Genomic DNA, 23,332 nt, shown 5'->3' with positions numbered 1-23,332 from the left:
TAGAATTTTCCACACAACCTGCCCTGGTGACCTTGCCAGGAAGAAGCGAGGGGGGTGAAGGCACTGCCAAATAATTTCATAGGGAAAAAAGATACACCCTGCTGAGTGGGTGGCGGGATCCAAAAGAACCCAGACCTGGCCATCAAAACCTGTAAGCAGATTGGCATTAAAGGAGGTAACCAGGTGGAGAGGGGCGCTACACTTGGGATGATGACCAGTAGCTGCAGATGTTCCTGGAGTTCTGTGAGAAGTGGGGACCTACTCTATAGTGGCAGAACACTTGGTTCTGTAGACCCATACTGATGCAGGAGGAGGTGGCTATTGCCCTTTGGAAGCTGGCAACCTGGACAAATACCAGTCAGTCACAAACCACATCACAGTGGGGAAGTCCACTGTTTAGCTTGTGGTGGTGCAAGTTTGTGAAGCTATCAACACTCATCTACCCATGGGTGGTCACCATCACCAAAGTTCCAGAAATTATAGCTATGTTCCAGAGAATGGGGTTTCCTAACTGTGCGAGGCCCATTGATGGCACCCACTTCCCAATATTTTGCCCACCAGATGGAATGAGTGAGTACATCAGTCGAAAATGTTACCATTCACTTCCTCTTCATGGCTTAGTGGATCACCAAGGCAGGTTCATGAACACTAACATCTGACACACTGGGAAAGTTTATGATGCTGAGGTCCTGCTGAGGAGACCAGGAATGCACTTAAAAGGAGAGGAAGGGTCTTTATTTCCCAGAAACTATGTGGTTCTGTATAATGTCTCTGTGCCCATGCAACAGAGAGTCCTGTGCCTGGGCATTCACCCACGAAAGCTTATGCTCCAATACATCTGTTAGTCTTAAAGGTGCCACAGGACTCTCTGTTGCTTTTTACAGATCCAGACTAACACGGCTACCCCTCTGATACTTGACTCTGTGCCCATGGTTATTCTGGGGGACCCCACATATCCATTTCTATCCTGGCTAATGAAATCCTACACAACATCAATGGCACTGAAAAATGGGAATTCAATTTCAAACTAAGCTGCAGCAGGATGGTAATAGAGACAGCTGAAGGCCTTTTGGTGACACTCACGCACGCAGTTGGATGCCGATGTGGCCAATGCCATCCACATTATTGTGGTGTGCTGTGCGCTTCATAACATTTGTGAGACTACATGCGAGTACTTTAGGACGGAGTGGGCACAGGAGAGGACTGGCTTGCAAAGCCTTTCCAGACAGTCTGATCCAGTGAAAGTTCATAGTGGTGCTGGATCACAGCAAGCCAGGGAAATCCAAGATCCAATTTGTGCCTACATCTTGGAACAGCAGACAGGCAGGGGATGACGTCAGCCTGGTCCCAAACAAAGCATTACATCCCATCCAGCTGCTGTAAAAACACAAAAGGGAACATTCCCACTAACTTGTGTTTCAAGGCACAGCTTAGTTCCCCTCCTGATGATGGTCATTAACTGGTCATTAAGGTAATGACTCATTATGCATAATTAGGGCAGGGCATCTCCACGGGTATGAGACCTTTTGGTTTGTGATTGTTCTGTGCAGGGTATCTGCCCAATTAAACTGCACTTATTGCTCTTTTGGTTTGTTAATTTTCATCACTGCTAGCCATGCCACAGTTGGGGGTGAAGGAATTATTCAATACTTGAAGGGCGTTGAAAACAGTAGATGAAGGGGTTGGAGGAGGGACTTTTACAACTGGACTGTAAAAGATCATGATTGACTCTTGCCTCTGAAAAAAAATGTTCCTCCTTCTCCACAACCTGTTTCTCCCCTTCTCTCAAAGTCAAATGACTCCTGGATCTTTCTGTCAGTGTCAGTGATCAGGTCCTCAAGTATCCCCCTCCATCTGCCCCTACTGTCCCAGGGCTGCTGCTCCTGGCTTCTGGGCAGAAAGGGTTCATCCTCCACAGCAGAAGGGCCCAGGGACAATGGGGGGGGAAAGCCGGTACAAATTACCAGGGCCCAGCGATCCAGAAGGGGGCCCTGGGCCCGGCTTCCCCCCCTCTTGTCACCTTACCGGGGCCTGGCGGTCCAGAAGGAGGCCCGGGGGCCAGCTTTCCCCCCCCTCGTCGGCCCTGTTTAGCTGGTCCGCCCTTTCTGGGGGGCCCGAAAAAATTTTTTCACCGGGGCCCAAACCAGATTTCGGCGGCCCTGGAAGGGCCTAGCAAGTCAGTCACAAGAGCAGCATTATATATTTTTTTCTTTCTTTTCAAAGCGGAAATAACCCCACAATATATAACTTTGAGGTGGAAGGCCTCAATATAGATACTTTTCAGCATTTCAGGACTGCAGTTGTTTAATTTTCCTTATTTCTCAGACAACTTTTGCAGTCCCCGCGAGAGGAGATCTGCTGAAAATGGAGGCAGCATGAAATAATAGATTTTACAAATGTAATGTCTTGAAGTGTGTGATTGGGCTGGGGGGGGTGCATTTATTTCAGGGAAATGTTAATAGTTCCCAACGTATCCTTTTAAGGCTAGTCATCAATTGGAGAACATAGCAATTTTGAAAGTATCAACTGGCAAAGGGATGTGATTTTTCAGTCCTGTATTAGGGATCCAGCAATTGATGCCAGAGAGATGTTTGTGCTTCTTCTCACCCCTCTACATAGTGCTGAATGGAGGGGCTTGGTGAGCTACACAGGTGGATCAAGCATGTCTGTGCTGCTGTTGAACCTTACGAACCAGATGGAGTTTCTGCCCAACCAGAAATTTGTGGACATATGCTTACAGGACTGGGAGGCAATCCAAATCAAAATAGACCATATGTTAAGCTAGCAGTTTGGAGCCTGCATGGAGAGGGAGAAGCAAACCACTCAAATGCCCACCTGTCCCCAAGCCAGTGCCTGTAGTGTCAAGAAATGCGGCCTCTTCATCCAGCAAAGATCAAAGAAAGGAACAGGGAAAGAAAGTCACACCACAATTGTACTTTGTTCCATGAAATTTCCTATCTTGCAAGCCACTTGTCTTCCCCCTTGCAAAGGGACACCACACTGTGTTTGTGCAGTCACCAGAGTCGATTCTCCACCTGTTCCCCTTTCTTCTGTCTTGTGCGGCATGAACATGAGGGATTGGGAATGCTTGGGAACAATTGCACTGTGACAGAGGACTGCTGTTGCATTTCTTGGAGAATCAAAGGTTCCCCTTCTTCTTCCTGTATGTTACTGGCCCTGATAATAAACCCACCCTCTTCCTCAAGCCTCTTGTTTGTAAAGGGTGTGTGTGTGGGGGGGGGGGTTATTGTAGTGAAAGTTTGTGAGGTGGGATAGCTCAGTGGTTTGAGCATTGACCTGCTAAACCCAGGGTTGTGAGTTCAATCTTTGAGGGGGCCATTTAGGGAACTGGGGTAAAAATCTGTCTGGGGATTGGTCCTCCTTTGAGCAGGGGGTTAGACTAGATGACCTCTGGAGGTCCCTTCCAACCCTAATATTCTATGATCTTTAAAGAAGCAGAAACCAGCTGTAACTTCATAGAACTATTAATCTTGTGCAAATGTTCTGTCCCTCCACTGGACTTTTCCACTCTCTTCCTCACCGTCAGCTGGTTGGCCAACAAATTCACAGACCTGGGAACTGTGAGATATAGCTCCTGCCAAAAGCTTGATAGTGGTAATTCAATGAAATGTTGAATTTACAGTTGTATCTTGGTCAGGGACCACTTGCAGGGTGCGGCTGGGGGGGGACTTCCAGTCCTTCATGCAGTCCCGGACAAAGAGGGAGGGGATGTTGGCATGGAGGGTGGGGTATAACTTACCAGCCTCTGGTTCCTGCTGAATCTCAGATTCCTCATCTGACTTGTCAGGAGGGGTTTGCTGAGACGAATCCTCAGGAGGGGCAGGATAACTTGCTCCTCTTCCTCTGGGTCTTCCGGGGCCTCCTCCTCTGCAGTTCCTGCTGCCTCGTCACCCTGGCCCTCATTGGCCGCCTGTCACATGATGAGGCTGGCAGTGTTGAGGAGGGGGTTATGAGTCACCTCAGGCTCAGTACTGGAAGCCCTGGGGAGCACTCAATCCAGTTCCTTGAAGAAAGGGGCATGTAACAGGAACCCTGCTACAGTCTTTTGCCTTTTGGTACCAGAGCCTGAGATACTTTATCCATTCCCAGTACTGGGACAGAGTCCAGTGAATGCCCTCCTGCATCAGCTTCTCTGAAACTCCCCAGTAAAAATGGATGTTCCTGATGTTGAGGACGAAGTCATGGAGAACAGTGAACTCCCACCGCACATTGATGAGCACCACAGTGTACTTGGCTCATCTGGCAGCAGCTCTCAGAGCAGGTTCCATATTCATGTGTCCTGGTGAAAAGACCACAGCAGAAAGCAGTTCTGAAGTGGTCAGAACAGCTCACTACTACCAGTGAGAATGTGGGGACAGGGACCTTTATAGATTTGGGTAAGGTAAGGCAGGAAAAGGCAATGTATTGTGGGAATGGGGCTGGAGAACTACTGAACTCAGGACTCAGTACATACCTCTTAGTTCTGTCCACAATACAAACTAGTGTAGATACACGGTTATGCCACAGGTTGAGGCGTGTTCCTACCCATACCCCTCAGGCATGCTAGCATTCCTGCCCCATACATGCCTTGAAACTGTACTTCTGGGGGTTAGATGTAGACAGTGGTGGTGGGGTGGGGGTTCTGGCACAACCACATGCAGGGACCGATGTCCAGATGCCAGTGTAGATGTAGCTTTATACTAATAGTTCCATAGTCTATTGCAGCTGCTGTGGAATTCATTGATGCCACCAACCCTCCGTCCAATTTAGAGGACTCGATATCTGGATTTTTCTGTCTTTCTTTGGTTTTTGCCCTAAGCAATTCTCTTCTCTCTTGGTATTTCCAGTTCAGCTACTTTCCCACATGAAGTACAATAAACTTTTCCCAATAAGATGAATTCTCAGAAGTATTAATAAAAAAACCAGCCCTGGACAGAAAAAAGCAATATAGATTTCATACTTATCCCCAATAAATGATGGTTCTTGACTGTTGCTCCCTGATGATGATAAGTTGGTTCTGAAGAATTACAGAACTGTAACTCACTGAGGAACCTAATACAATCTATCATACTCGCATGTCTCCACTCATTCTTGTATCTTTTTGTGTGTGTTTTTTTTAATCAAAATTTTACAAGATTTTTCACCCTGACACCTTAGTTTTTAAACTAAATCTTATTTACTGTATCCTTATGTTTCATTGCTAACCAACAACATATCTTTATCTATCTATGGCTTGATCCTGTACAGTACAGGTATAGTGTTGTAGTTACAAGCATAGGGGAAGAAATGATGGGCACAGGAAAACCTGATCCTGCATTAATGAACTGCTGTTGTATGGCCACCAAATTAACCTTGATTAGTACAAGGAGGGGTGAGGCCAGGGAAGGGATCATGCAGCTAAATGAATCTTTTTAATGTAGAAGATTGCTCTTAAGATTTTGTTTGTTCAGACATACTCAGTTTTGACCCATTTTCCACCTTTAAATGCCTGGTAGTTTTGAGGAAGGCAGCAGTCTTACATGACACATAGGCCTTCAGTCCTGGGAACACTGGCCAAAAGCTTCAATCTCACATGCCTAATGTTAAGGAATTATATTAATATTTAGGCACCCAAATAAGTGACTGGATTTTCTTGAGTTCAGCCCTGGTATCATTTTCAACTGCTTGGCCAAGCTGTTTCTGTTCACCATTTTTATCACCAAAAGTTATTGCTCACTTCCTAAAAATGGCGGCATTGCACAATGGCCTAAATGTTATTCTTGGCCTGAAATTTCAAAGGAAAGAAATCAGTTTTGAAATGAGACTTTTGTGAAGGAAGAACTAGGATTTTTTCATATTTCTACAGTTCATGTCCCTTCTGCTCGTATACTGTACAATGCACATCTCTGAATACTGCTTGTTATAGTTAGCTTTTTGTATTCAGATGGATATAAAATATTAATACAGTCCACCTGCAATACAGTTGTGGAGTTTCAGAAACTATTATTTTTTGCTATTAGTACATCAACAAAATTGCCAGTGGACCATATCCTTGCCCTTGAAATGACACCTGTTTGTACACGTATATACCCATCAGCCCTGCTTATAATCTTTTATAAAGCACTTGATTTCCATCTTACAAACTAGGCAACAAACATCCTTTAAGACAAACACATACACAAAAACTTCATGCAAAGCTGCTTGTCATTTCATATACATACATACCAATTATTTCTGCTAAGAGCACAGGGTAGAGGACTGTGAATTAATTGAGGCTATTGCTGGATCACAGTGCACACACACACAAAATATGTGAAACATGTTCTCTGACCTCTAAACCACAATCCAGAGTACCCCTTATAATTCCTACTGCTCCCTGTCATAGAGGGCCTATAGTGAAATATTTATGGCTGCATGGGACAGGAGAAGCCAAAAGGGAGACTGTTGGCTTCTGATCTGATCTCATGCTATTGATTTCAGTTTTTCTGGCAAGTGGCTGCATGCATTCCTCTAACCTTTTGGCCCTGTACGATTTACATTTTCTCTTAACTTTATTTTATTTCATTGATTTTTGCTTAAACGGGAAAAGATACAGGAAACTTCTCACAAAGGATTTAGCACTATGATATGTGCTGCAGGATCAAATGACACACCATTTTTGGCATGTCATTTGATCCTGCCCAATATTACATAATCTTTTATAGAACACAAATATGTATTTTGAGTAATATATTAGAAGATATTAGATTTCAGTCTAAATAAGAAAACATTTACATTCTGGTCAAAGAATGATTCTTTGAAAACATAAGATCTATGAATAAAAGATCACTATTGAAATAAAATTACTTTAATGCCATCTTTTCATCAAGAAAACTCTTTTACAACTAGCTCATGACATTCCATAACCAGTGTGTCAGAGGTGGATTTATTAACAAGATGAAAAGAAAGCCTCTTCTGAATGTGTGATCAGACTCCTGTCTTTCTTTTTCTTTTTCCTCTTTTCCAGAATTTTTTCTATAGTAAAGAAATTAAATGTCAAACTTTAGAGCCCTGCATCTAATTCTCCTCTCACATTTTTTTAAACCTGTGTAACCCTAGTGGTCCTGCAACTGGACTTCCCTGTTCCCACATAGGTTGAAACTGAATGTAAGCAAGATGGAGGTTATGCTGGTGGGCAGAGGAAATAACTTTGTAGAGTTTGCATCTGCTGTGCAATCTCCTTTGGTTGAAAGCACATGCTCACAATTGGTCAGTTCAGTCCATAGGTTAACAGTATTCTTGCATTCCTTGATTAAACCCTCATATAGCAGCATCCAGGAGTAATGTTTTCTAGGAAACTTTGTCCCATGTTGGTAGATGATGGCCTGACCTCAATTATACACAACTTTCTCAGCTCCCATCTGGACTGCAGCAATGTAACATACATGGGCATGAAGCTATCAGCTCTCAAGAAACTCCAACTAGTACAGAAAGCTGAAACACATGTCCACAGCAACATGGGCTACCATGAGCACATCAAACCTGTCCTCTAGTCTTTACATTGGCTTCCCATAGAATATTCCATAGGAACAAAAGACCATTACCTTCGGCTCAACATGCAAAGCACACATCCTTGAACTTGCCTTTTCTAATATAAATATATAGCAACATGTTCATAAAAATACTCATCAATAACAACAAATCAAAACACTACCCTGTATTTTGTACTAGATTAAAGATTAAAAAATACCCCTGTAACCATAGCTCAACTGCATTACATTCAGCCATATTGCACATATATTAAGGCTTAAAAGTTAACAAAGTTTGAGTCTCCCTTGTATGACTTTGGGGAAATCACTTGGGCCCAGACCCTCAAATCTTTGTGACTCAGTTTCCTATCTATAAAATGGGGATAATAATACTAGTTGCCTGTCACTGATCGTCTATTTTGTCTGTTTAGATTATAAACTATGACATGCAGGGGCTATTCCTGACTAAGTGTTTTTGCAGAGCCTAAGACAAAGGGGCCTAATCTTGGTTGGCGTCTTTAAGCACGACTGTGATACAAATGGTAAATAATATTACCAATGGGCTGCATCTATCCTTTTATTGAAAAGATAAATATGGCCATTAAAATGTCCAATGTGTGAACCTGGACTGCTATTCCATGTCATGAGCCATCATAATCCTTTTCCTTTTTTCATTAGTTAAACAATATTGTATCAAATGTTTGCAGAAGGCTTTCCTGTAGAAAGGGCCAAAAGATCCTGTTCCAGGAACACTGGAATGAACAAAAGTGCAGGAAATGGCCAAAGCCAGAAGAGAAGAAACAGTCCTGGGAAATTAGTGATTGATGGGTGTCATAAACAGACAGTTAAGGGTTAATTCCTCTTTTACCTGTAAAGGGTTAAGAAGTTCACATAGCCTAGCTGACACCTGACCATAGGAACCAATGGGGGGGACAAGATGTTTTCAAAGAGGGAGGAGGGAAATCACTCTTTGTCTGTTCAGTAAGTTTTGTGCCAGAGTGAAGGAGCCAGGAATCAGCCATCTAACATTTCTTAAAAGTAGTAAGTGTTTAGAGAAGGAATGTATTAGATTATGTTTATTTTCTTTTGTGACTTTCTTTTGCACAGAGGGAGAATCAAATTGGGTTTCTTTTGTGTAACTTTAAGATTTTGCCCAGAGGGACATCCTCTGTGCTTTGAATCTGTTATCTGTGAGAGTAACTTGCATGCTAATCTCACAGAGGTATTCCTTTCACCCTTTTTATTTAATTAAAAGTCTTCTTTTTAAGAAGCTGATTGATTTTTCCTTGTTTTAAGATCCAAGTGTTTTTTGGATCTGGGCTCACCAGGAATTGGTGGGAGGTGAATCAGTCTCAATCCTGCCAGGAAGGGGGATAAAGATTGGGGAAATATTTGGGGGGAAGACAGAGTTTCCAAATGACTCTCCCATAAACACTTGTTTAAACTATTTGGTGGTGGTAGCTACTAGATCTAAGCTGGTAAATAAGCTTAGGGGTTATCTCATGCAGGTTCCCACATCTGTACCCTAAAGTTCAGAGTGGGGGTGACACCTTGACAATGGGAATAACCTAGGACATTATCCTGTTAAGGGCCTGGGTTCAGGAGCCCTGTAGTGTAGAGTGGGGCAGGGCTCCCCTCCAGTCAATCGGAAGGCGTTCTCTGAAGGAGGGCAGTATAGAACAGGAGAAGGAAGCCTGAGCTCCAGATAGAAAGGATGAGGATTGGAGGCTCTGTGAAGAACAGTCTGGGACAGAAAAAAGGCTCTCTTGTCTGATAGAAGAGCCAGAGCTGAGTATGTATCTTTATGGACTTTATTTGTGGGACATTAAGAATTATTTTTGAACTATTTCAGCTATTCAACTGGCCCCAGGTAGAAGGTGGTGGAAACCACAAGAAATACTGTGGGGTGGGAGGTTGTAAAGGGTCCTGAAGAAGGGAAAGAGAAGCAGGACTCTGTGGCACTGCTTCTGACTACAGGGAGGTGTTCAGGAGGTGTTTGCTCTGCTACAATGGCAGAATACTTTTCAGAGTTCTGGGTTTAAAATTAATATTGCCGATGACATTGTTACAAAAATGGCAATGCCTAAGTTTTTATTTCCAGCTTTGATGTTGGGGAATTGTTAGAATCCCCATGTGTTCCTTTTGTTGTGGAAGAACCTAAAACATTTTGCCCCTCTGATATCAATTTGACCCTAGTGCAGATGTTGTCATTGTTCCACCACACACACACGGTTCCCAAATTGATATTTTGTGTAACTACTTACAACTACACACACACACTGCCTTCCCCTTCTTAACAACTTTCCCGGTGCTGAAATGGACTCTAGCAATACTCCTGGCTATATTTTCTATTAATAATTACCTCATTTATATATACTGAATAAAACTTTGCCACCAAGTTCTCTGCCAGTAATGCTCTTTCTATAGACTACTTTTGTTCATTTTAAATAATTTACCATTTCAAGTAAATGAAATTGGAGCCCGATAACATGCTGTAGTCTGCCTTATGGAAAAAAAGTTATAAGTAGTGTTTGTAAAGTAATTTGAGAACTAGAGATTAAAAGCACTTTTATGAATGCAGCATTCATTCTTTCATCCTTTCATTCAAAATGTATTTCTCATTACAAATCCTCAATTTTTGAGTAAGTAAACGAAAAGATCACATATATTATTGAATGAAGGAGAAACAGCATGCACTGTATATTGTACATTAATGTTATACACTATACAAAGCAATAAAAAATCCAGTAATGATAAGATAGTAGGGAAAAATATTGAAAATTCTCAAAGCTTTTACATATATCGCTTTATTGAGGCAGGCAAATAAAGAGAAGTCTGACAATTTATCCCTTCTGTGTTTCCATCAAGGATAACAAAACCCGCAAAGGAATAAAACACTGAGCTTCTCTGCATTCATCAGCATCCATAGAGAGATAGATACTAGCATGATTGCAACTTTCAAGTCATTTGGCTCTCTCTAAGGCCACAAAACTCCATACAAATCTTTGGTGGCACTATTCGGCCGAGGAAATTGTGTTGTCCTTCCTGGCCTAACTCTGTACTTAAGCCATATTTGTCTCTATATCTGTCTCCCCATAGATCAGAATTCACTCTTTCTGAAGCACTAATTATTGACAACCCCGCACAACTGTATCCAAGACTCAGTCAGGTTCTCTTAGGTAAAATCAAATATGATTGGCAAATTACAGAAAGAGAAAGGAAAAAGCATAAAATAAAATGGAATGAAACAGACTAATGTGGTTAAAAAAAACTTACTGGGCACTGAGATTAAATAATTGAATGATATTGTTCACGTAGCAGAACCTACCTATTGATTCATAGAATCATAGAATATCAGGGTTGGAAGGGAGGTCATCTAGTCCAACCCCCTGCTCAAAGCAGGACCAATCCCCAGACAGATTTTTGCCCCAGCTCCCTAAATGGCCCACTCAAGGATTGAACTCATAACCCTGGGTTTAGCAGGCCAATGCTTAAACCACTGAGCTAAAAAATACATTTTGGATTTTACAATTTTGATGGATATATTTGGACTTTAGCAGCTGTAAAATGTATGTGTTTCTATGTAATCTGAGCTAAAATTAGCTTTCCACTTTTTAAAAAATATGTATGTAGCAGTTGATGTACTAATTAAGCCATGCAGTTAGACAGCTGTTCCAGTCAAAAACAACACCATAAAATATAAATGTACCTGGCATATTTTTTGAACAGGAAGGAATGAACTTCTGCCCGCGTGGGTCCTGTTCTGACCTCATCTGCACACCATGTAAGCAGCCTTGATGAAATATATTTACACCTCTACCTCGATATAACGCTGTCCTCAGGAGTCAAAAAATCTTACCGCGTTATAGGTGAAACCGCATTATATTGAACTTGCTTTGATCCATCGGAGTGCACAGCCCCTCCCCCCCGGAGCACTGCTTTACCACATTATATCCGAATTCGTGTTATATTGGGTCGCGTTATATCGGGGTAGAGGTGTATTTATTCATCACTCTCTTAACTCCCACGTTTTTATTCAGGCAAACAGGCTGCCCTCCAGTAAGAGAATCACTATGAACCAATATATTTATAGGTGGTGTAGGTTGCTTATGGGAAAAGGGGCATTGTTGTAAGACGTAGAGATATTGCATGAGAAACAAAATAGGGGTTTAAGAAGAATAAACTTTTTCCCCTATGGTGGAAATTTCAGTTTTCCCCTTACTCCTTTAAACCTTCAAATTATTGACCACAAAAATGGCCACTTTAACTGAAAAGAATGGCGGACTTTGATTTCATAATTAATTAAAAGATCAGTTTTAATTTTAATATACTGCTGGATGTTAAGTTGTCCTAGAATTTCATTCTTACCTTCTGATATACAGGGTTGTTGGTTTTTTTAAATGTCACTTAAAACTGACCAAGCAAGTTTACAGAATAGATAATGTGAAAACACTACATCATTCCTAACACAGAGCACAAGCAAACAGTTTTATTCCTGTTTGTGCAGCTTAACCTTCTGCAAAAGTAATTAGGTCTATAATTAAAAAGCTATTTGGAATGATTAAAACCCTGTTATCTGGTGGCATTTAAAGACAAATGCAAATGTCAGAAAGGATGAATTCATTAAAATTGCTATTGAAAAGAGAAGAAAATCAGTTTAGGGGCTAGAAGATGTTATTTACTGAAATGTTACAATTCGAGGTAAAGTTAGATGTGCAGAGGATACTGTGAAGGTTGAAGTAATTTCATTTGACATTTCATAAAGTGGTCAGCTACCATTCCAATATATATATATATAATTACGTATGGAGACAAATACATGTATGGAGACAAATACATAGACTCATAGACTCATAGACTTTAAGGTCAGAAGGGACCAATATGGTCATCTAGTCTGACCTCCCGCATGATGCAGGCCACAAAAGCTGACCCACCCACAACAGAATCTTCCAGCCTGCGACTCCTGCCCTATGCTGCGGAGGAAGGCGAAAAACCTCCAGGGCCTCTGCCAATCTACCCTGGAGGAAAATTCCTTCCCGACCTCAAATATGGCGATCAGCAGTACCCCGAGCATACAGGCAAGAGTCTACAGCCGGACCCTCATTTTACCCGCGATGGCACGTTAATGACTAATTGACTAAAATCACATAATCCCTTCAAACCATTCCCTCCATAAACTTATCAAGCCTAATCTTGAAGCCAGAAAGGTCTTTCGCCCCCACCGTTTCCCTCGGAAGGCTGTTCCAAAATTTCACCCCTCTGACGGTTAGAAACCTTCTTCTAATTTCAAGCCTAAACTTCCCCACGGCCAGTTTATATCCATTCGTTCTCGTGTCCACATTACTACTCAGCTGAAATAATTCCTCTCCCTCCTTGGTATTAATCCCTTTGATATATTTAAAGAGAGCAATCATATCCCCCCTCAGCCTTCTTTTGGTTAGGCTAAACAAACCGAGCTCCTCGAGTCTCCTTTCATAGGAAAGGTTTTCCATTCCTCGGATCATCCTAGTGGCCCTTCTCTGTACCCGTTCCAGTTTCAGTTCATCCTTTTTAAACATAGGAGACCAGAACTGCACACAGTACTCCAAATGAGGTCTCACCAGCGCCTTGTATAACGGAAGCAGCACCTCCCTGTCCCTACTAGAAATACCTCGCCTAACGCATCCCAAAATCGCATTAGCTTTTTTCACAGCCACGTCGCATTGCCGACTCATAGTCATCCTACGATCAACCAGGACTCCGAGGTCCTTCTCCTCCTCCGTCACTTCCAACCTATGCGTCCCTAACTTATAACTAAAATTCTTATTAGTCATCCCTAAATGCATCACCTTACACTTCTCACTATTAAATCTCATCCTATTATTTTTACTCCAATTTACAAGGTCATCCAAGTCTCCCTGCAGAATATCCCTATCCTTCTCCGAATTGGCAATACCTCCCAACTTCGTGTCATCCGCAAACTTTATCAGCCCACTCCTACATTCGGTTCCGAGGTCAGTAACGAATAGATTGAATAAAATCGGACCCAAAACCGAACCTTGAGGAACCCCACTGGTGACCTCCGTCCAACCCGACAGTTCCCCTTTCAGTACTACCCGCTGCAGTCTCCCCTTTAACCAGTTTTCTATCCACCTCTGGAATTTAATATCGATCCCCATCTTTTCCAATTTAACCAATAATTCCTCGTGTGGGACAGTATCAAACGCTTTACTAAAATCAAGGTAAATTAGATCCACCGCATTTCCTTTATCTAGAAGGTCTGTTACTTTCTCAAAGAAGGAGATCAAGTTGGTTTGGCACGATCTGCCTTTCGTAAACCCATGTTGTAATTTGTCCCAATTGCCATTCACCTCAAGGTCCTCAACTACTTTTTCCTTCAAAATTTTTTCCAAGACCTTGCATACTACAGAAGTTAAACTAACAGGTCTGTAGTTACCCGGGTCACTTTTTTTCCCCTTCTTAAAAATAGGAACCACATTAGCTATTTTCCAGTCCATCGGTACCACCCCCGAGTTTACAGATTTATTAAAAATTATTGCCAAGGGGCTTGCAATTTCTCGCGCCAGCTCCTTCAATATTCTAGGATGGAGATCATCTGGTCCCCCTGATTTAGTCCCATTTAGCTGGTCAAGTTTGGTTTCCACCTCTGATACTGTAATGTCAATCGCCCCTCCTTTATTCCCCTCTATCCCGCTCCCTCTATTCCTAAGCCCTTCATTAGCCTTATTAAATACCGACGCAAAATATTCATTTAGATATTGTGCCATGCCTAGAGTATCCTTAATCTCCACTCCATTTACATGCTTCAGCGGTCCCACTTCCTCTTTCTTTGTTTTCTTCCTATTTATATGGCTATAAAACCTCTTACTATTGGATTTAATTCCCCTCGCGAGGTCCAACTCTACACGGCTTTTGGCCTTTCTCACCGCATCCCTACATGCTCTGACCTCAATAAGGTAGGTTTCCTTACCGATCAGCCCCCTCTTCCATTCTTTGTACGCTTTCTGTTTTTTCTTAATCGCTCCTTTGAGACGCCCGCTCATCCAGCTAGGTCTAATTCTCCTGCCCACTAACCGTTTCCCGTTTCTCGGGATACAGGCCTCGGACAGCGCGTGCAACTTCAGCTTGAAATAATCCCAGGCCTCATCTGCCTTTAGCTCTCTAAGTATGTTAGCCCAATCTATTTCCCTAAGTAGTTGCCTTAATTTATTAAAGTTGGCCTTTTTGAAATCGTAGACCATAGTCACAGTTTTATTTCTGTTAATCCTTCCATTTAGTTTAAACCGAATTAGCTCATGGTCACTCGAGCCAAGGTTGTCCCCTACTATCATTTCCTCAACTAGGTCCTCACTACTCACCAGCACCAAATCTAAAATGGCATCCCCCCTTGTCGGTTCAGCTACTGCTTGCTGAAGGAATTCATCTGCTAGCACGTCTAGGAACATCTGAGCCCTATTATTGTTGCTAGCATTTGTTCCCCAATCTATGTCTGGGAAGTTAAAGTCCCCCATGATCACACAGCTCTTATTAGTTTTTACTTCCTTAAAAACATTAAATAGTTCTCTGTCCGCATCCAGGCTAGATCCCGGCGGTCTATAGCACACCCCAAGCAGTATCTCAGGGGAGGCTCTAGTAGTTCTTTTACCCAGTGTAATCATTGCCCAGACAGACTCTGTCTTATCCATTCCATCAGTTATTATTTCTTTACATTTTAGTTCATTATTCACATACAGTGCCACACCCCCACCTTTACCTTTTTTCCGGTCATTCCTAAACAGCACATACCCTTCGATACCTGTGCTCCAGTCATGACTACCGTTCCACCATGTTTCGGTTATTCCTATGATATCAGGTTTCATTTCTTGGACCAGGAGCTCCAGTTCCTCCATTTTGTTACCTAGGCTTCTCGCATTGGTGTATAAACATCTTACCGTATGCTGTCTGTCCTTTTTCTCCTTAGTTATGCATTTTGGTACGGACCCCCTAGTGTCCATCCGCCCCCTCCTTCTAGTGTCCAATTCCCTACCCCTATCTATATTTGCGCTTATCTCTTTGCCCTCATTTTCAGTGTTGGAATCTGGCGTGGAGATTAACTGGACATCTCCCAACCGTCTCCCCCAAGTTCCTAGTTTAAAGCCCTTTTGATGAGATGAGCCAGCCTCCCTCCCAGAAGTCTATTTCCTTCCCTACTCAGGTGAAGTCCATCCCGCGAGAACAGCTGTCTGTCCCCGAAAGCCTCCCAGTGGCCATACATCCCAAAGCCCTCCTTATAGCACCACTCCCTCAGCCAGCTATTTATCCTCACAATTCTGTCTGCCCTTTGCTGTCCTTCTCTAGGAACAGGCAGAATCCCACTGAAGATAATCTGAGCCTCAACTTCCTTAAGTGTCCTCCCCAGCCTTGCATAATCTCCCTTGATTCTCTCTAGCGAGAACCTAGCCGTGTCATTCGTTCCTACGTGAAGGACGATCAAGGGGTTCTTACCCGCTCCCTTTAGGATCCTTTTCAACCGCAGGTCCACATCCCGTATCTTAGCGCCCGGCAGACAGCACACCCTTCTGTTTTCCGGGTCCGCCCTGGTCACAGGCCTGTCTAACCTCCTCAGTAAGGAGTCCCCAATCACATACACCTGCCTTTGCCTAGGGGCAGCGCAATCTACCAGTCTATCCCCTGTTCCCTGCGGCCGTAAGTCCTGTCTGTCTCCATTTACCCTTATAGTCCCCCTGTTGCCACCCTGTATCCTCCTGGGGCCGAGTATTGGTGCTGTCTCCATCAACTCCTCCCCCCTGTCTATTGGACTAGCTGCCCTTCTTTTCTTCCTCTGCCTCCCACCATCAGTTACCAGCTGCTGCGTCCCCTCCTCGTTAGCCAAACACCCAAACCTGTTCCTGAGTTCTATTTCCCCCTCACTAGCCCTCCTTTTCCTTGGCCTGCTTCTCACGGTCACATGCTTCCACTGCTCTTGTTGTCCTCCTGACGTTCCCCCCTCACAGACCATAGCCCCCGCTTCCACCTGCACCCCCGAGCATTCCCCTTCAATTACCCCTTGCCTTTGCTCCATTAGCTGTTCAAACCCCCTTCTAAACTCTGCCAGGGTCTCTACCTGCATCTCCAACCCCCGAACCTTTTCTTCTAACAGAGCAAGTAGGCGGCATTTCATACAAACATACCTCTGATCCGTTGCACCTGCTAGGACTATATACATACCGCAGCTGCTACATGCTTTCATCTGCATTGTGTCCCCTGCTGCTTGGCTCATGGCCGCTATGGTCTCTGCCTGCAGCCTCTGAGGGAACAAAGCACACCGACTGCCGCGCCCTCCTGCCTCCCCTTCCACCTCCCCCTGTAAACTCCCACTTAAACTCCCCTGTTAGCCGCCCTGTTTCTGATCCTTGGCCACAGTTAAGGAGCAAAAATGCTGCTGAGGAGGGAGTTTAGGTGTGTTTTTGATCCCCTGATTCTGAGTCCATTCTTGGCCGAACCAGACTCCAGGCACAATATAGAGACACTGAATGCTGCTAGATTATGCCAACTAATAGCAGCCCCAAATGGCAGAGTGCAGGGATGTTATGATCACGCTCCCTTTCTCACAGCTATGTGCCCTATCCAGCCAGCCTATCCACCAAGGAGTGGTGTAGGAACAGCACTGCCACTCTATGCCACCAAAGAATCCTCTTTCATATAGGTGATTCTCCCATAGCCAGCTATGCTGCAGGGTTGAAAGGCATAATCCACCAGCAGTGTGGAACAAAACAGTCACACTGCACCAGAAGCTATGTATCAACATGTCTTGATATAGGTTTCTTCGAAGATTCAAGGCTAGGTTTGGGATCATCACAATGTTTCCTGTGAATGGGTTATTCTGTTTTCAGAACTACTATCCTGCTTCATTTGTATCTTGTCCAACTGGCAACTGTATGTGAGCATATCCACCAACTGGATATGACACATTGCATTATGGATCCACATATGACACAATAAGGGTAAGCCCCAAACATGAATGGTAATTAGTACTCAACAATTACATATTTCAAACTCTGAGGCTTGGTTTTATTGTTGTATGTTTGAAAAATGGCTCTAATAGGCTTTGGACTTAGTATTGTCAGGGTCAAGTTATTAGATTACATGTTATGGTCTCACAGTAGCGCAACTATAATTAAGGTTTGTCAGATTAGATTGTGTTCTGTACCAGGTTTAACTAGCAATTTGCCCACTTGTTGTTTTCAAAGCAATGATCCTGATTGCTAGGTAAATATTCCTCCCACAGTAGTTAAGTAAATAATATTAATATTCCAGGGCCTGCAATGATTAATTTGTAGTGTGCATTCCCAAGTGTCATCACAGGAGGCACAAACCAAGGCTTGTTCTTTTCAAATTCATTACATGGAGTTCAAGAGATACTTGAACAGGAAAGGCTTCATGAGAGGGGAAAAAAAGACTGTGAAAAATGAATGACCAGTTAAAATACTTTCAGTTGTCTTCAAAGATCAGAATGTAGCAAAGAGTAAGACAAAAAAACAACAACACAGAAATAAAAAATTATGAACAAAACTGGTGTAAACCCTAGATATTAAAATGCCAGTTTGCTTTTGGATTGAAATTTAGATAGAATGTTCTGCTTCCTCCATAGGGGTTATGGGAGAAATCAGCTCTGGCCAGCCTCATTTACATGAAAAATAATGTTGTTTACCCATAGTTCCACATACCGTGATTTGCTGCTTTAGTTGGAATTTGACTATGTTCTGATTGCATACATGACAATAGATTGTTACTGTAACTCTATGAATGACAGGGCATAGGAATTGTGGATTCCCCACCTAGACATTCTGAATCCTGTCCAGAGTGATTTTGTGGGAATGGACCACGCTGAACATGCAGCACAGTGATTACTTCACAGTAAGGCCTAGCTGGACTTGAGGTGATTCTGGCACAACTGAAGTCACAGAGCTGGACCAGGTTGCTCAGAATGAGGACCTATCTGGATTGGAGCAGACAGGAAGCAAAAAAAAAACCCTAATTCACCTATAATTGAGTCTAATTGGACCTGTGAATGGGGTTTTTGGAGGGTGAGTTTGCTTTGTGACTAAGAGTTCTGGACCTCAGCAAGCCAAACAGTTAATACATTGAAACTTGGCCGTTGGCCACACTCCTGATAATATACTTCCCTGCCTCACTTTCCCCTCTCACTTTGCCTTGTCTATTTAGATAGTAACCTCTTCAGGACAGGGACTGTATCTTATAATGTGTTTGCACAGTGCCCAACACAACATAATTCTGATCTTGGTTGGGGCATGTAGACATTATTGTACTAATAAAAGTACAGTCGATGAAGTAATTATAGCTTCATCACCAAGAAAGGGCATTCATAGGTTTTTTAAATGCAAATAATTGTTCAAAATGTTAAATACATGACGTCATATGTCTTTAAACCGTTTTTCCTTCAAATCCTTGTACAGTACACAGCAGGGAGCAGAGTGCCATTGAATTCCAGCACCAGCATGACTGGCGGCTGCATATAAGCATAAGAAAGGCTAAGCACTAGGCATGATCCCACGCCCTAAAGTCTTGATCCTGGAAGTCACGGCACAGTGTGTAATAAGTAGAAGAAGATTTTTGTGATCAGAGTTGGTTGCTGTAGGCTACCTATGGGTGCAGTAAGGTTAAGCACTAAGCAGCATAAATCCCAAGCCACTTGTGCTTCTGCTCCTTTAATCATGAAAAATCATGGTTAAAATGAATATAAGACATAAGAACGGCCATACTGGGTCAGACCAATGGTACATCTAGCCCAGTATCCTGTCTTCTGACAGTGATGAATACCACATACTTCAGAGGGCACTAGCAGAACAGGTCAATTATTGAGTGATCCATTTCCAGTGCAGGGTTGTGTCCCTGACCATCTTGGCTAATAGCCTTTGATGGACCTATCCTCCATTAACCTATCTAATTCTTTTTTTAATCTAATTATACCTTTGGTCTTCACAACATCCCCAGGCAATGAGTTCCACAGGTTGACTGTGCCTTGTGTAAAGAAGTGCTTCCTTTTGTATGTTTTAAAACTGCTGCCTATTAATTTTGTCTGGTGACCCCTGCTCTTGTTTTATGTGAAGGGGTAAATGACACTTCCTTATTCACTTTCTCCACACCATTCATGATTTTATAGCCCTCAATCATATTCCCCTCATTACTCGTCTCTTTTCCAAGCTGAATAATCTGCATTTTTTAATCTCTGCTCATATGGAAGCTTTTCCAAACCCTTAATCATTTTTGTTGCCCTTCTCTGTACCTTATTCAATTTTAATATATCTTCTTTGAGATGGGGAGACCAGAACTGGACACAGAATTCCAAGTGTGAGCGTACCATCGATTTATAGTGGCATTATGGTATTTACTGCCTTATTATTTACCCCTTTCCTATTGGTTCCTAACATTCTGTTAGCTTTTTTGACTGCTGCTGCGCATTGAGCAGATGTCTTTGGCCTTCCTGCTGCTCCTAGACAGGAGTAACTTTATGCTCACACTAATTCAGGATCAGGTTCCCCTGAGATCCCTGTCCTGCTCATCACTACTCCACTCCATGCCCCTTAGATGAGCAGCACTCCTCATTAGCTGCCAGTGAGCTCTAACTCTTATGTAGTCAAACTCTGCAATTGAGCTAGAGACCTTTTTTGTGGGAAGGGGTGAGAGGATTTAAAAAGTCATTCCTCTGTTTTCCCTCTCATGAGGCAAATGAATGAATGAGATCAAGGGAGTCTTCCGTCTGTTAGGGTCTAGTGTATGTTTTACTTTTCACCTGCAATAGTCAATGGGACATCCTGTACTAAAGCTTCATATTTCGCTTCCTCCGTAGGGGCCTGATCCAAAGCCCACTGAAGTCAATGAGCATCTTCCCATTGACTTCACGGGCTATGGATCAGGTCCCAAAATGCCCCACAATTTGATTCTTGGCTAGACTGTGCCTAATGCTGCACAAGAGTGGAGAGTAAGGACAGCAGAATTCTTCTGATACTTTTTGCATCCAAGTAGGGGCTGGGCACCTGCCCAATCCTGGCACTCCTTCAACTCAAGTAGTTCGCAAAGCTAGCAGTGACAATGGCACTAGCCTCAACTGAAGGGGCAGGCAGTGAAGCAGCAAGGGTGGTACTACTGCCATGGCCACCTCTGCACTGTCCTAGCAGTAGTGTGTGCTTCAGCCTTTCAAAGGGCTCAATCAGGGCTGTACAGCCACTCAGGGGAACAAGGTGTAAAGGCCAGGCCATGGGTGGCCTATGTGCACCAGTCAGTTACCAAGTTGCAGTCAGGAGACAACTAGCGGGCTCGGGGTCAAGCTGTGTCAGGATACCAGGTAGTCATGTTCAGGTATTAGCTTACAGACAGAGGCAAGAGTCAGAGTTAAGCCAGGTCAGGATACCAAGGAGTCAGGGTCAGGCACCAGATTACAGACAGCAGGTAAGTAGCAGAATTGGGGATGTACCCAGGTCATAAGTCAGAGTCTAGGGTGCACAGCAAGGCAAGGTCTGGAGCAGAAGCAAGGAGGCAGCCTGCCTGCATCATTGCTCAGACAGTGATGCTTCCTGGTTTATATATCAGCATGAGCCCATCAGTGGGCTTCAGGGGGCCATCACTCAGGCCCTGCTGGGTGGTACTTCCTGCAGTTGTCTATCTTCCCAGGGTCTTCCAACAGAAGCCCAGCTTAAGCTTCCAGTGGTGATGCAGAAGTGTTGGCAGCCCAATACCTGTATGCATCCAGGTTCTAGTCCGACTGGCTCTTGCATAAACAGTCCTCTTACTCCTTTCAATGGGCTGCCTATGTTTCCAGACACCTTTAAGAAGGAGAGCAGCTGCTGCCAGGCTACTCCTCATCCTTTGGTGCAGAGGGACTGGGAGGGGGTGGGCAAAGGGCTTTACCTCTTCCTACACTACACCAACTAGGATAGCTGACCCAGAATGGAGGTGGAAGTAAACTACACCAGCCCTTTTCCTGGTGCAGATTAGCTGGAGCAAGGGCAAACCTGGACCAAGTTTGACTCTTTGAACAGCTCCTGGAGCAGCACAGCTACCCCTTACTTGGGCTACATTAGATGATGCCAGACCATCCCAAAGTGTGTAGCAGAGTCCACTTGCTCTCCCTGAACTCCCCTAACTCTCTGCAGGGCATAGTGTCTTTCTCACACACAAAGCCTCTAGAATTCCTGCTGGAGCAGAGCATCTACATACACATATATACCACTGGCAGTGGTTTATCTGACTTAATCCTACCCTACGGCTATCTACCATAATATACTTAACAAAAGCAGTGCTCTGTGAAGTACAGTGCATATGTTATTAGCCCTCTAGCTTCATGAACAATATAGTTACACAATATCAATTATAAATCCCATGGTTCTGTAACATTTTTAACATCACAGAAATAATATACTCTCCTATGGATGCTACTGCTTGGTCATTGATCTTGCTACTGTTTGATAAGCTCCCTCACCTCCCTCAGGACCCCGCTTACTGTGCAAGCAGTTATCTCATCATATTGACCTTTGTCTTGAGTGTTTGTTTGTTTTCACTTGATAGGTATCTACTCAGATGTGATAGGATACTTAATTATTGCACTGAAAAACTGACAAACCTCTAAGTACTAAATTTATTTTCAACTGCCATATTTGGGATTAACTGTAAGGAAGACTATAATTCATGTTGACTTCAGGGACAAATAAGTTATTAAAGACTTTTTTGTGACAGAAAGAAAAACGATGTGTATTACTTTAGTATATATATTTTTATTTTTATTTGATGGTTTAACAGATTAGAAATCATTTGGCTGTCATTGTCCTGTTTACTACTTTTCAGGGCTGGAAATTTGTGAAATAAATTCCTTAGAGTTCAGTGAAATACTTTTTATTATAATTAACATTTCCAAGACTTCTTTGAGCCTGATGGATCCTGAACCACTTCACAAATTATGGGACAAATATACTCCCCATTGCCCATTTTGAATTTAGATAAGAAAGTTTAAAGACTAATTTGACCATGTATTAGATCTAAAACTCATTTCAGGGAATCTATATACCCAAAACCCAATGTTTACGCTCTAGCTGATATTTGATGTCTTTCAGTATGATATCACAAAGAACACCATAATAATTGAATTGAGCAAGAACAACAGATGATACTTAAATCATCCATTTTTGTCAAATATCCAGATCAAGCCTGAAATCTAACTACAGTACAATTCCAATAAGGGGAACTATGCAAAAATGAGGAGGTTAGTTAAACAGAAATTAAAAGGTACAGTGACTAAAGTGAAATCCCTGCAAGCTGCATGGACACTTTTCAAAGACACCATAATAGAGGCCCAACTTAAATGTATACCTCAAATTAAAAAACACAGTAAAAGAACTAAAAAAGAGCCACACTTGCTTAACAACCAAGGAAAAGAAGCAGTGAGAGATAAAAAGGCATCTTTTAAAAAGTGGAAGTCAAATCCTAGTGAGGTAAATAAAAAGGAGCATAAACACTGCCAAATCAAGTGTAAAAATGTAATAAGAAAAACCAAAAAGGAGTTTGAAGAACAGCTAGCCAAAAACTCAAAAGGTAATAACAAAATGTTTTTTAAGTACATCAGAAGCAGGATGCCTGCTAAACAACCATTTTGGCCCCTGGACGATCGAGATACATAAGGAGCACTTAAAGACGATAAAATCATTGCGGAGAAACTAAATGAATTCTTTGCTTCAGTCTTCACGGCTGAGGATGTTAGGGAGATTCCCAAACCTGAGCCGTCCTTTGTAGGTGACAAATCTGAGGAATTGTCACAGATTGAAGTGTCATTAGAGAAAGTTTTGTAATTAATT

The sequence above is a fragment of the Emys orbicularis genome, chromosome 2 (assembly GCF_028017835.1).
Source record: "Emys orbicularis isolate rEmyOrb1 chromosome 2, rEmyOrb1.hap1, whole genome shotgun sequence".
Taxonomy (NCBI): domain Eukaryota; kingdom Metazoa; phylum Chordata; order Testudines; family Emydidae; genus Emys; species Emys orbicularis.
The sequence above is the reverse complement of the archived record's forward strand: the minus strand, read 5'-3'. Positions refer to the sequence as shown.